Below are 16413 nucleotides of genomic sequence, written 5' to 3' on the forward strand. Positions count from 1 at the left end.
TATCTGTACAACCATCTCACATGTGTATTAGGAAGCAGGCTTGGGTACCTCATCCCACAGAACCCTCACTGAAGACTTATGAAATTCATGGTTCCCACAGACCATAGAAAGGGGCACCCACCAAGCAGCAGTCATTCTACAAAGGTCAAGAGGAATGACCTGTGTGCCAACTCCATCACAAATGAAGTCTGTTTGACCATATGTACAAGTTGGTTTTAATATCAAATTGTGGGCCTTTTGATACATATATTTCAAGTTGAAATGAGTTTTGCCTAGAAATATAAATTTGACTGGCTAGATAATTATTTAGATACTCTTTTCAATTGTGATTCTATAGAGATGCATAAATAGTAGACTTAATCAGAGGAACAAAGAAAAATTGTTTTTCATATTGATAAAACAATGAGCAAACTGATTTAACAAAATTGAACTCTTCATTCTACTACTGAGAATACAGAATCTAAAATGACTCAGAGTAGAAACTATACTTTTAAATCTACAGAAATTGCAGTTACAAAACTGTACAATAATTCTCAAACTCAGAGACATTTTTTATAATTTGGAAGACACATTACCATTTGGATACAAACATATGCTTTAAAGGTTTCATCTTAACTCTGGTTTTAATAATTGACCAACGAGGGCCTGCGTTTAGAGTGACATTATGCTCATCAGTAAGGTGAGGGAAAATATAGAGTTAAGAATAGACACAAGATGAGCATGGGTAATCCAAAATTCCAAAACTCGTTAGGAGTCAACATGACCTGGTGCCACAAGTGGAAAGTTCCAAGTATGGGGGAAAGTATGGGAATATAATGAAGGGGTGAACTTGTTCAAAGTACACTGCACATCTATGGAATTGTCACAATGAAATCCCCTCTATTAGTGCATTCTAATTAAAAATTAAGAAAAATTAACAAAGAAAATTCCAAGTATGATATCATTACTGGCCACAGTCAAAACGCATGACATAATACAACAGTAATCAGCCATTAAGAGGAACAGAATCATGCCACTTACAGAAAAATGAATGGATCATGATGTTAAGTGAAAACAGCCAGATTCAGAAAGAGAAGCATTACCTTTTCTCTCATACGTGGAATCAAAAAAACAAACACAAACATAGGAGGACTATTAGGAAATAGGAAGGAAAAGGGATCAATAAGAGAGGAGAGAGAGAAAATGTGTGGATAATGGGAGGGGAGAGGTTAAATGCCTCATATATACAGTAATTAAAAGAAACAAGTTCATTAAATTTTTTGTATAGAATTATCTCCAGGCGAATTGTATAGGTATATATGAAACATAAATGAATTTCTTGTTTAGACTTGATTTCTACCCCCAAGATATCTCATTATTTATATGCAAATATTCCAAAAACTAAAAGAAAAAAATCCAAAATCTAAAACACTTCTGGTCCCAAACAATTCAGATAATTCAACTTGTGAGAGCTTTTTTTAAATGGTATTTTTCACTGATCTTCTTAGTAACATCATCATTACAAGAATCAAGGCTAACACTAAATAGTTCTGCCAAATATTTTAAAATATGCAGTCACTCCTCACAGCAACCTCATGTAGAAGATTCGTGCCTCGATTGCCTGTTGGAAGCTTAAGGTTAAGAAGTGCATTGGATAATTTTCATATATCTCAGAATTCTCTCTAACCTCCTTCTCTTCACCTTGTGCCTCCCCAGTCCCTGAATTTACTTCACTCACCCCTGCAGCCATGAGTTCCAGCAAGGCTTTGGCTAGTTTCACACAGAATCTAGTCTCAGGCTTCTAACCTCTGAGTTCCTCCACTGTTATAGGGGAACCCATGGGAATCAACCGGTGTTCTCACTAGGGCAACCCACATGCATGGGGAGTTCATGTCCATATGGTCCATGGAGAGAAGACACTGCTGGGTGAATGTTGTAGTTTTCCATTCCCAGAAGAAAGGTTCTGACATGCATTTCACAAGACTCTAGTGAGAGAACCATGGAATTAAAGCACTATCCTGTGGGCCACTGGGTAACACACACTTGAATTGGCTTTCATTCCTTTCAAGTTTTATACCTCATTCCCTTTACTCCTCTCCCTAAGACAGTACTCCTGGTCAAACAACCTGCACACAAGGTTTTGTCTCAGGTATACTTTGGAGGTAACCCTCATTTTTAAAAAATGTAGCTAAATAACCTTGCCAAGGTTACTGAGCTGATAAGTAGCTGAACTTGTACTTGAACTGTTGGATTATTCTGGGTCCTTAACAGTAGCATTTTGATTTCTACCACATCCTGTATTGATTCTCTGTGAACTCTCACATGAATGTATAATATTCATCCTATATGATAATAATATATAAATTTAGGTAGTAGTACACAAACTGTCCCTAATTTCACCTCTACATAGATTGCAGCACTGCAAGACTGTACCACTTCACATCTCTTTGGCTAAAAATGATAACCTCTCCCATCAACCCACATCCATCTCCTACTTCTAGCCTCAAGTCATCTTTTAGATATTAATGACAATGAGCACCTTATGAATTTTACATGTCAACATTGTAGAATTTGATTTAAACATATGCATAATTTTCCTCCTCCCACATCCCTCTCTCCCTCTTCCAATTACTTCCTTAGTAATGGGTTGTTTCACATAATGACATGTTCAATTCCCACAGGAGAGAGACCCCTGTTAAACATCCCCTAACACTTCAGGAAAGCAAAATAGATAGTGAGAAAAACAATTAACAGGAGGTCAAACAGCTGAGTTTAGCTCTGTTTCTGCTTCTAAAACTACATATTTGACTTTGAATCAGTCAACCGAACTCCTTAATTTTACCAGGACCTGTTCAATTTGATGTAGTTTCTCTTTCAAAAACAAGAGTCCTTATCTTTTATAAGTTGTCTTTAGAAATAACAAGCAACTTAGTAGATATGATTTCTTTTATCCCTACATGAAATTTATATTAGCAATTACTAGAAAATCGTATAAGAAAAATTACACATGCATAATCTACTTGGTTTTCCATAAGACTATTCATGTACAACAATGTAAGTATGGGAAAAATATTAATATAATTGCAAATTTTCTCTAAGTGTTGAAATATTTATCAAATAATTCATATTTTAATGCCAATTTACAAAAGCAGTTTCATTTGGAAGTGGTAGATATAACCTGCTCAAGTAAAGAAAATATCTCAAGGGCAATTAAAATACAGTGAAATTAACTTTTATGTGTAATGTATTATTGAGCACAAATGTAATTGGTTTTAAAACTATATAATAAATATTGCAGCTTGTAAATTCAAATTTTTGTGCTATTTCATTGTTTTTAACTAATCTTTGTTAATTTCATAAGATCACTGGCTCAAATATTTCTAACTCCACACATTCTTAAACTCATATTTAACATCTCAAAATATTCTCTATGGTATAAACTCCCAAAATAACTCAGACCTTTTTGACTACCTTAGAAATGGATTTCTTATTCCATACTTCACAATATAGGTGACAGAAATATAAGCATGAGGCTTTACCATCCTGAGTGCAATTGATCTTTCTGATTTCAGAAACTAAATAGAGCCAAGTCTGGTAAGAACTTGATGGGAGAAATATAAACATGATAAGATATATAAGCATAATAAGTGCCTGACTTTTAGGAGCTTGCCATTTGTTATGGAAATTTGACAAGCAAACAAATAATAAAAACCAAGATGACTACAACATCAATTTACGTAATGAGTATTTACTGAACATTCAGTATCTGCTAGTCACTATGTTAGCTGCTAAACAGAGCACTAAAAAAGAACATCAGCAATTCTCTCCCTTCAGAGAGGAGAGAAATTTTAATACCAGAAATAAAATAAACCTAACAAAACATACCTTATGTTAAATATTGATAAATGTAAAACATCAAAGGAGGGAAGGTTTTGGGTGTTAAGGAGAGCACTGAAAGTGTCATATCTGAACGAAGACCTAAGGTGGGCAAGGATCTGGCAAAAGCAATGACCCTGTAGCAGAAGCATCCCTCGTTCGAAGAAAAGTTTATGTGGCTAGAAACAGTGCAGCAAATGAGGGGCCAGCAAGGACTGAAGCCAGCAAAGCAGTGAGGGATTGTACTGAAGATAGTCCTTTGGTGACTTAGTGTGTTAGTTATCTATTACTGCATAACAAATCATCCCAAAACTTAGCAGTTTAACAAAATGATTATATATTACTTACAAAGATTCTGTGGTTCATTTATCCTCAGGATGTTGTAGTCCGATGTTGTCATCAGAAGGCTTGACTAGGAATAGAAGGTTCATTTCCAAGTGGCTGCCTCAAATGATAGCAACTTGTTGCTGGCTTTTGTCAGGAGGCCTCATTTCTCCACCATATGGACCTTTCCGTCAGAATGCAGGTATGTTCTCACAACCTGGAACCTGACTTTCCCAGAGAGAAAGAATGTGCTAAAAAGAATAGGAGGCAGAAACCTTCCAAAACCTGTTTTCAGGAGTCACATGCTATCATTTCCATATTGTCCTGCTGGTTATGTAGGTCATCCCTATTCAATGTACCCATTGAACACAGTGGTATTCACATACCAGGAAATAAGAATCATTGAGAGCCATATTGTAAACTGCTCTCCTGTAAGGAATCTGAATTTATTCTAAACAAGATGTGAACTAATTAGATTGCTTTAAGCATAGTATTAGTATAATTCAATTTTTGAAAGGATTACTGTAGTTGCTGCAGTAAGAATGGACGGTAGTGGGTGAAAGGTTGAACCCAGAAGATCAGTTAGGAGGCCATAACAATAACAATAATAGTAACAGCAAGAGGGCAGATTAGATGGGAGTAGGGAGAGGTTGGAAGTAATATGGTTAAATTTGGGATTTGGAGATAACTTTGAAGACAGATCTGATAGGAATGGTAGGTAATGTTGGTGAATTTCATGTGGGCTATAAAAAATGGAGTCAAGTGTGAACCAAGATTTTTAACCTGAGCAACCAAAAATATGTTCATTACATAGAAAGATTTATAGGTTATATAGAGACTGCAGAGATGAGCTAACTACTCAGTCAAGGGGAGTTGAAAAAATTCTCCAGGGGGATATAAGTCTGAACTTAATTGATAAATCAGAGAAGAGAGCAGCAAAAGAACAACATAATGGCAAAGAAGGCAAAAATACCATGAAGTGTGTACAAAGAGAAAAAGTAATCCTATCTTCCAGGTGCCTATTACCAGGTATTTGAGAGGAAGAAATTTCGATATGAAGTATATCTTTTCTATTTGCTCAATTAAAAATATTTAATTTATTACATACCTGGTTTGTTCTAGGCACTCTGCTAGCAGCAAAGGATACAATGATAAACAGTGACATTATTTGACATAAGAAAAATGAATTCAATATTCTTTACAAAAACAGAAAAGGGTATATACATTTTGGCAGTGGAGGTCCAGAATTTCTTTAAAAGAAAGTTAGAAATGAGACCAGGAGCGCTCATCCTGAGAACACTTTTGCACATAAATGGCATATGTAAATGGGTGTGAGACTGGACGAAGGGTGGCAGACATTGTGGTTTCTGACTTTCACAGCTGTGTAGATATTTGCATGAGGCCCAGCAAGGGGTTAGTGGGAGACCATGAGTTAAATTTGTCATAGAGGAAAAGTCAATATACAGGCCTTTAATCTTTTGTAAATAGTTGCTAGTTAAGTAAAAGAACCTATAATATTTTATAGTTTTATAAGACAAACACACTCTAGATTTGATAAAATAATGCTACATGACACCATTATTCTGACAAATGTGCTCTATTCACATTGGATGGGTTATATGAACTGTGTATTGCCAGATTTAAATCTGATGCTACTGATCTACTTTCCCTAAATAATGTGCTTCTCACGTGTCCAATAGCAGCTGTAGATTTATATTCATGTGCTCACAGTTTCTCCTAGCCATTGCTGGGCATGTTAGGAGGGATGATGTTCCAGATAAAGTCTAGGGTTATAGTCAGATCATAATTAGTTAACCTGGGCGTTGCTATAATTCCGAGCTGCTCATTTTCTTTTGTCACTTACTACTACTGATATGTAGGCCTGGGGATTTGGAGACTGTCATTTTCTCTAACAGAGGGGATATAAAAGCTGCCTAGTTAAAGCAAAATATGAGCATAGATTAATATACTTTTGGTAAGGAAAAAAATCAATGTCATGTTCAAAAGAAATAATTTGTTATATTCTTTTCTACCTGAAGAAGAAGGTAATCCATAGATTCTGGAGCCCTTCATTCGAGGGTTGTTTTCCATATAAAGTGATTGGTGTGGGATTGTAAGACTGACATAGCCTATGAAATTAAGGTATTTTGTGTTAGGAAAAAGGAGGATGAAAGGAATGCCACAGGAGATAGGAAACTTTTAGAGGCGGTAGGTGAAAAGACAAGGAGGCCACAGCTGAAGCTTGGCTTTGAGAGAAAAATAGAGAGTGGAAGAGAATTGGGGGAGATATGCTATATGCTAGATGGCATAAAGCATCCTTGGTCTTTTCCACAACTTCTTCAGTAACAGCTCCAACCCTAGTGCCTTGTGTAATCAAAAAATTGTGAGGGAATGAAACAAGACTTGTATTAGAAGGAACAGCTCTGAGACTGCCCCTGACTTCAGCCCACATCTGGGCTCATCTTTTTACTTTCCATAGAAAACCCCTTCCCATTTTCCATTCTCTCTGCTTAGAAATTGGATTCCTTTTACCTTATTTCTTTTCCTGAATTCTTGATTCGTATACCCTTCTGTCTCAGTTTCTTTGCTATGTGTCCCTTATTAGTAAAGCCTTTCTCCACTATTCACCTAACTCCTGGCTATTCCTTATTTCTACTCCTAAAATGTCCATCCAGTCCTCATTGACAGCTTGTTCTAATTATGCTGCTTGCCTCATGGCTTTCTGGCTCATTGTGGTCAGCAAGGTTGTTCCTGCCTACATCCTAGAGACAGATTTGGCCAAAGGAATTTAGAAGACATATATTCCCAGAAACAATGTTTCTATACTGGTAACATTATAATTATCTCTCTCTCTATCTGTATTACTATTACTTAACATTATTATAGATAGCATTTTGGGTTCTTATGTTAGGCACTGTGCTAAATAATCTATAGGAATTCTGTCACTTAATTCTAAAATAATTCTAGAAGATTAGCATTACTAGTACTATTTATGCATAAAGAAATCAAAGCCCAGAAGTGATTTTCCCAAAGTTACACAATAGATGCAGTATTCTAACCCAAGCATTGTGATACCAGACTACAATTAATCATCACCACATACTAATCCACATTTAGCCATTATTAAGATTCAATAGTTTTAATGAATAATGATGTTTTCATTAAGATATAAAATGGAAAAATACTATGCTATGTTTTGGTTTAATAAGGTACAAGAGAGATCATACAAAGAGGATTGCAGAGACTGGACTATCATAAAAGAATTTCTCAAATTGAAAAATAAGTTTACTTTTTTTTTAAGTCAAAAAGCTAAAAGTGAACCACATGGGTAAAATGTAAAAAGTTTAAAACAGGCATTCATAATTCAGGTTGCCAGCTTTCAAAATTTCATCTTAGACTGGGTATTGTAAACTATATCATGATGTCTTCCAAGAGCATAAAAAAGTTTTGATGACTGAGGAAAAAGGGAAGAAAATTTAAGTATAGTCAGCAGAATGAGAAAAAGTAAGATCAGAAAAAAGGAGCAAGAGGAGAAGTTTATCTAGAAGCTTTTAAGTTCAGGAAAGCCTGGGGAAAGAGCCTGTGAAAACATTATTAATACTGACAAATTGACATCATTGATTATGAAATTAATGGAACTAGGAAGAGCCTGTCTCTGAGCTTTTATCCAAAGATTTCCAATGTTTTAAAAGAGTCCCATGGTCAATTCTTTCAAAAGAGACTGATAAATTGAACATAATAAAAGCACAGATCAAGACCCTGTCAGCCAACATTCTGGGATCATTATGCGTTTCCCGAAGGATGGCCTCTCTACCATGATCGAAGCCTAAAAGCTGACAGCACAAAATATTACACTGCCTCTAATGATCCCAAGGATGATGCAGTTCAGCTTCCAACCCACCTTCTCAGTGATTTCTTGTGCATAGAGAAAGTTAGCTTGGCAATAAATAACCTATTTGCCCAGTCAGGGAGCACTATTTGACAACCAGATGAACAGAAACTATTTTGAAAATAGAGGAAAAATTACCCTTCACCTAAAAAAGTCTGATAAATGAGATGCTCTCACTGGTCTCAACTAACCATTTAAAAAGTAGGAACAGCATGAATAGATCAGTTGGTGGTTAGGAGTAATCTCCAAACCATCTGTAGTGTCAGGCTCCGAAAAATCCTTGAGGCACTGCAAAGCAAAAGGCAAATGAGGATATGCATGGCATGAATGGTTAACATTAACTAAGCACGACTTTCTCTACTGGAGTGATATGATTGCTCTTGGTTTTTCAATCTAGCCTAAATCTACTTGGCTGACTCTCAGAGGAAGCTTTCTTTCCTTAGATCAAGTTAAATCTCAGTGACACATGATAATGGAAGCAGCACAAAACTTAAAACCCAGGTGAATCCACTGTTGCTCTTCATTGTACCCAATGTTGAGAGACAACCCTGAGGTCAGTTGGTCAGGAGAAATATGGTGGTGTGATAAGCAATGGTTATGGAGGACTCTTTGGAGGAAGGAGATAACCTAGTTTAAAAGCATGAAAGTCTAACTGAATAATTAATCTGTTAAATTATAAGTCACTTTGGTAAAATTCCAATTCAACCTTCATGTTTGGAACCAGATAAAGCCTACTATAGGCTCTCTGTATGTCAGTAGTGATGCTCAGTGAGTATGAGTACACTCTGTCTTCCATCTTTCAGTCATGAATGGATTCTGCTGAGCTAGAACTCTATGAATGTACTCAAAAAATATAACCTGACATGGAAAAGTAATTCTCATCCAACAGTATGTAGGGAGTCATATACTCCATAATACTTTTGGGGAATCTCCATAATGCTCTTGAAGACATAGAAAAAGTGAGTGTGTATTTAATTGAAGGACACAATGACCCTCTCCATAGCAAAGGAGTTTATAATGAAGCACTGGTGAATGGTACTATAATTTTTATCGAAAATGATAAGATGCATTTTCAAATGTTTTGTTCCTTAACAAATAATGCAAGAGAGGAAAATGAAGGTTGTTTAAAATTCTATTTCTACTCTTGTACACATACAACATCCAAACTCATTATTAAAGGTAACTGGAAAGCAAAATCTGATCTCTTGGGCAAAGGGAATAGAAAGAAAATGTTAAAGCAACTGTTAATGAGAATATAAATTGGAATAAATTTTCTGGAGGTCAGTTTGTGATATTACTGAAAATTTTAAATGTGCTTATTCCATGACCCAATAATTCTATTTCCAGGATTCTAACCAGAGAAATATTTTCAGGTGCACATAAAGGCATAGGCAACTCCCTTTATATATTGTTTAGCAAGCAGAAAAATGGACCCAAATTAAATGTCAATCAATAGAGTAATAGTTAAATTGTGTTAAGCTCTCACGATAGAATATTATGCAAAGATTTAGATGAAAAGCTGTATGTTTGATATTTGACTATCTCCAAGGCTATTAAATAAAAAATGAGTATGCACGTACATATAATACAATATAAAACATTTATCATAGTATGATTAAAGCATGTATTTATACTTACCTGTATATTACACATATGTAAATACATTTACAAAAGTCTATGAAAGTTTGTTATCAGTGGTCCTCCTGGAAAGGAAGATGAATTTTGTTTGTTGTTGTCTTTTTGAGATAGACTCTCATTATGTAGCTCAGGCTGGTCTTGAACCTGGAATCTTTCTGTCTCAGCCTCCCCAGTTCTAGAATTACAGCCATTAACCACCATGCCCAGTGGAAGATGAGTTTTGAAAAGAGAAGTAGACAGGTTCTTTTTTCTTCTTTAATTTTAGATTATAAACGTGTATATTATTTATTTATTTAAATACTTTAAGACTATAGTGTATAGCAATTAAAGAGTGAAACATTTTTAAAACTTAAGCATTATTATTGAAAAAGAGAACATGATTTGAGGTTGCAACATGTTTACCAACATCAGAATCCCAGTGGGTTACATCATATCCCCTGCAGCCCAGCTTTGCTTTCCCTGTTCTTTACTCTGGGACCAAGACTGACTGAATGTCCTCTTCTACAACATTGCTGGTATGGAGGGGCAGAGGAAAAGGAACCATGGGTCATGCTTCACATCCTTCCATAATTGGCTGACCAAGGCAAGTCATGTGACCATGCCCAAATTTAATGGGCAGCAACACACAGCATCCCACAGAGGGACTACACAAGGAAGGCCTCTAAACAAACTTTTTTTTTTTTAGGGCTGGAGATTGAACCCACGGCCTCGCACATGCTAAGCAAGTGCTATACCACTGAGCTACACCCTCAGCCTTTTCAACAAGCTCTTAACAGTAACTCCGTATAATGTGTGAAGCCACTTTTCTAATTATTAAATGTGTACAACATTAATTTACACACCCCAACACTCCAACTCAGTTCCCAAATACTCCTATCTCAGTTCTTTCCCCTTCTCTTCTATTCTCCACCCCCCTTCATTTCTCTCTCTCCTTTCCCTCTTCTCCTATTTCAATTAGAGACAGAAAAGTAAAAGATAAGTTAAATAACTGTCTTTACTAAAATCCCAGTTTACTACAGCATGGACAATTCAACCTTAAATATCTCTGTCTTGTTTCTCACCTCCGCTCTACCCTTAATCCACTTCTCTTCACACAAATGTCCCCAAACCAGCCTTTCTGTTCCCAAGATTATAATGTATGTTCTACTGAGCTTCTGAAATTATCTTTCTAGAATGTTATCCCAATCATCAGTTTTCTCCGTAAAATTTTTCGAATCAGACCTTCATCTAAAACTAAATCCTGCACTCATGAAGATTAATGTTGTTTATGAACTGATCCACACTTCACTCATCTCTGGTGGTTCCTGCATACAGATATCATATTATAGTAGTATCAAACTCCCTACTGTTCTCCAAAGGTCCTAAGCTACTTTGCTTCAGAAATTTCTCAGCCTCTTCTTGCAGAATGGGTGCCCTCCTCAGGAGACCCCTATTTGTCCTGTGAGAATCAGCTTGAGGGTACTACATTTTAGTCACAGATTTTCCTGTGTTATAAATACAACCTTAAAGCCTTGGACTTGTTGCTGATTTATTCCTATGTCTTTTCTTTCTTCCTCTCATTTTTTTTTTTTTTTTTTGGTGGAGTAGGGTGGGACAGTACTGGGGTTTGAAGTCTGCTTCTTTTTCTAAAAGACATGAGATCCTGAAAAACAAGGAGGGAGCACATGACTAATAACTACATGAAGATATATGTTCCACATCCTCAGGCACAAAAGAAATGCATATCAAAACTACACTGAAATTCCATCTCACTCCAGTCAGAATGGCAATCAACAAGAAAAAAAAAAAAACAACAGCAATTGTTGGCAAGGATGGCAGGTGTTGTAGGGAGAGAAGGAACCCTCCTTCAAGGTTGGTAGGAATGTAAACTGGTACAACCACTATGGAAATCAGTATGGAGTTTCCTTAAAACTAAAAACAGTTTCTTCCATCCAGCATGGAAGAATTATGCCTCTCCATGACTTCTTTTGAAAGTATGCTTTTTCTCACCCCTAAATTCTAAAAGCAGAGGAGAGGGATGGGATTGGAACTCAAGTGGTAGAGCACTTGTCCAGCAAGTGTGAGGCCCTGAGTTTGAACTCCAGTACTGCAAAATAATATACAAATAAATAAAAGACCATCTATTGCACTTGAAAGACAACGCTAGTGTAAAACAAAAAGTTTCTGCCTTACAAATTAAATTTTAAAAACTCTTCTGTGAATTACAAGGAGAAAGGTAAGTTAAATCTTGCCCATTGCGCAATGTTAAATTCATTTGCTGTAAGAAGGCATTTCTTCTTATGTATAGCAGTTAAGAATTTCATCAAGAAATTCTTACAATAACTTTTTTTTCTGATGACAATCTAATTTGAACTCCCATTTTACTGCTGTGGTAGGAACTTGGTATTTCACAAGTTGCCAAATCCTTTTCTTGGGAAAACACTCAAGCTTCCTTGGTCTGCAAATCACCTGTCCTGGAAGATATACCCTAAAGAAACTGAAATAACCCTTCTGCTTTCCAACCTTGCTAGCACATGGGACTATGTGAGGAGCTATTCACACGGCCCTTTCCTGGACCTATTACCCATGTCCCTTCTGAGTTGCTAGCCTGGCTGTCGATTTTACAGGGCTTCTCACTACAAGGTTCCTCCCTCTAGGTTCCTCTGATGTTTTGCCTCTAGATACCTCTACTCCATCTCACTTCTATCTCGGGCAGAAAAAAAAAATCTTTTGCTTGCTTCACAGGCATCAAGCAAAGTCACCTTAATGGATTGACAAGTCTGATAATCAAAAGCCCTAGACACTTTTTTTCCTGGCACGTTGCTTTCTTTTTCACTATCTGCATGAAGAGGATGAAATGAAAAGGAGAGGTACAAAAGAACAAAAAATTCTTCATATTCCCTACTGCAAGTGTAGAAGGTGAAGTTTTCAAGTGAAATTTATTCTTTGGCAAGATTTTGACTGGCAAAGTGCTTTGCAGCACAAGTTTTGCACTCAGATCTGGTTTTACTCATGGTGTAACTCTAAAAAATTGCATTTTTTTATTGTATCTCATCTGACTAGACTTACCTACCTCTATTTCAACTTCTGGATTCATTGTAAGTATTAGACATTAAATATTTGTTGAACTGGAATGTAAAATCAATCTTATAAGCCCTAAAAACAAAAAGCAAGGAAGAGAAGCTGTAAGTAAGGCTGAAAATCCAGATGTGATAACAGATGGATGAGTTATGTAAAATTCATACTTAACTCTCAATTATTTAGTGAGTAACTACTTATGTTATTCCATGAGGAAGCAAACTGATCAGGAGAATAGTGTATCTTCCATATTGCTAGACATTAGTCTGAAAAGACATAAGCATCTGTCTACTGAGCCTCAGAAAAACTGAGTAAACATTTCCGAAGATGATTCTGTTCAGAGATAGTAGATGTGCAGGAAAATAAGAATTTCACAGTGAAACAAGTTTGAGAAGTGCTACATCTCATACTTGGGAATTTTAAAGTACACATTGGTGTGTCTTGAACCTCTGAGGAGTTCTTTTGCTGGAAAGAAACTAACTTTTCTCAACTTAGTATTTTTCAAATTTATCCGAGTATATTATGTATCTATCTGATGTATATAAACATATATATAGGATTAGATGATAGAAACACTATAGTAAATAATAGGAATGTAATACATACATCAATGTCCCATTACATTGTAATAGGAATACTAAGATATTTCTATCATCTTCTAATGGAACTTAACCATTCTGTTAATAAAAGAAGCTTTGGAATAATTTAACTGAAATTCACAGTTTTCACATTCCATTTATCATTCCTTAGTAGCTTATCATTTCCACCAAAGGAACTCTTAAGTGAGGAGACTAGCAATTAACTATTTCATAGACAAATGTTATTTAAGAATTGCCTTAAAATTCTTGTCTTTAAATTTTCATGTGTATGTTTATTTATCTAGGCTAGTGTCTCACTCCTTATCTTTTTTGTTCCTCCTGTTATCTCTTTATGTACTTGGAGTGAGTACCTCTTTTTTTTCTTACATTCACTGGCAAAGGAAAAGATTTCATACTAGACTCAGAATACTTTTCCATCTGAAAATATATTTCAGATATTTGAAGCAAACTCTCAAGGACACTACTAGAGACAACTCTGTTTTTGTTAGATCTAATATTGTATTATAGACCAAAAAAATACCATGCATCTTTCAGAATGCTGGTCAAAGTGGGAAGAGGGAAAGGCACATCTTTACAAAAGTGCACCTAATACCCTTTGAGTCATTCTTATTTTATTGATGGGCAGGTGCTTGGGTTTACCTAAAGAGCAGATAAACAGCCAGTTTCCTCCTGGCAAATCATTTCTTCTCCTTCTCAGCTTTTCCCTTAACCTATGGAGAAGTGAACACTTTCCCACTCTTCCCCCATCAAAGAAAGAGAGGCCACCTGGTTGGTGATAACTGGTAACTATCGAGTGAAGTCCTAGAATGTGTTACTTTAGATCAAGCATAGAAAGGAAAATGTGCTTTGTGTCTCAGGGACCATGTGTGTCTTACATTTCATCCTCCACGTGTAGACCAGTGTTTCTCAAACTTTGCTGTGCACTAGAATCATAGGGATGATATGGTAAATCAGATTGCTGCACCTCATTCCCAGAATTTCTGATTTAACAGCTTAAGGATGGAGTCCAGAATCTGCATGTCTTTGAGGTTCCCAAAGGATGCAGAAGCTGTGGTCTCCATTCTGCACTTTGAGAACCACTGCAAGGGGCAAAATAGGAACAGACTTCTTCTCACTAATGATCCAGGGCTACAGCCTCACTGCTGTAGCATCAGTTACATGGCTAGCAGTGATTTAAGTAAGTCTGTTACTTTTACAAGTGACTTTTAAACCAAAGGGAAATGGACAGTCCCATTTCCTCGTCACCCTAAGTTGTTATCCTTCCACTTAGGGTGAACAGTAAATTTTGTGCTTCAGATGATAAAACTGATGCATACCAATATTTGATTCATTAAATATTTTTTAGTTGGTTAAAACTCATAGGAGAAATGAAACAAGTGATGAGATAGTCCTTGAGGTGTGTCCTTGGTCCCATTTCTGCTGATTCCCTCCTTTCATATAGAAAATCTTCTGTTCACTAACTCAAAGGTAGACACATATCATGATCTTCTTTGTCTATAGTTTTCTAGGAATTAAAGCATTTTCCAATAGGAAGTTCTTCTATCAATGTACGACATTCTAATGTCTGTCTTTGAATAGAAAGCACTTGATGGTGTTTTGGTTTTTACACATGAGAAAGTGGCAGGTGTTTTCATATTTATCTATCATTTACAGTTCACTGCTATGAGTCTATGATGCCAGAATGCACAGTAATCACAGAATGTAATATAAGAAGTTTTTGAAAGTTTCTTGGCCTTCAAGCACAATAATCATCTTTTTCCTACAGTGTCAAAAATAGGTCTTTCAATTTAGCAAATAAATAAGGATAAAGCAAAGCTCATTAAATTTGCTGGAAAAATGTGGTGTATCACAAACAATGCAAACATACCAATTAATTCTGTTATGTATGTTAGTTATTACTTTCTTGTGTGGTAAATTTAACTGGGATATTGTAAACATTGAATGGGTTAGTGAAACTTTACATATACAGATGTTTATTTTATTATTATTTATAGAAGTAAAAAACTGCAGTGATAGTTTTCAGTAATTGGCAACTAGTTAAATCAGTATCTATTTATCTACATGGGAAAATATTAGAAAATCACTAAATCAGATTCTTAGAGCAAACAGAAGAATGAGTAAATGATCACTCTTACACTGGTCCCAGTGGAAATCGGCAATCCCTCTGGGTTCCTTATGAAAGCCTACTTTGGGATTTCTCAAGATTTCAGATCACTATAATGGATATATCTATTTGCTGCACTTGTTACTCAAGGTTTATCTTCCCGTCTGTCTTAGAAAGGTTTTCGCCTTTTCCCTAGTTGTAAAGTGAGATCTTAGTAATATAGGAATTAATTTGACCAATGAGATGTGCAGTCCTATGAAAATATCTCCAAAGTTGAGTTATTTCACACCTTGAAATATCTGTTCACAGCCAGACTTGAAAACTCCCACAATGCTAAGAGCTCAGACTGCAGGTTGCACAGGTGAAGCTGATTGAGGCCTTGTCTTCAGAATGATACTGACAATTTAAAACCTAGGGTAAAATAAAGCATGTGTAACACTGATACAGTCTTTAAAATGTTGATATTTTGCTTACCATACTATTTTTAGCATTGGTTTTATTATTCAATTTAAAAACATTGCTAATCTTAATCACTGAGATGTTGATGGCCCCTTAAATTTTAACTGAAGTGCCTGGCTCCCCTTCCTCGCCCTAGCTGAGGTGATCGACATGTGACTTTTCTAGTCATAAGATATGGATAGGATCAAAGTGCCAATGTTACTTTTCACAGAAACAGAAAAGTCAACCCTAAAATTCACATGGAAGCACAAATGACCTTGAATATCCAAAGCAACCCTGAATAAAAAGAGCAATGCTGGAGATATCACAATACCTGACTTCAAATTATACAACAGAGCAATAATAACAAAACAGCATGGTACTGGGACAAAAACAGACTCAAAGTTCATTAAGTTGGAAAAGGTGATCTAGAAAAAAACCCACACAGCCATCTGATTTTTGACAAAGTTACCAAAAACATACATTGAAAAAAAGATGGTCTCTTCACT

Source organism: Castor canadensis, chromosome 3 (genome assembly GCF_047511655.1).
Source record: "Castor canadensis chromosome 3, mCasCan1.hap1v2, whole genome shotgun sequence".
Lineage (NCBI taxonomy): Eukaryota > Metazoa > Chordata > Mammalia > Rodentia > Castoridae > Castor > Castor canadensis.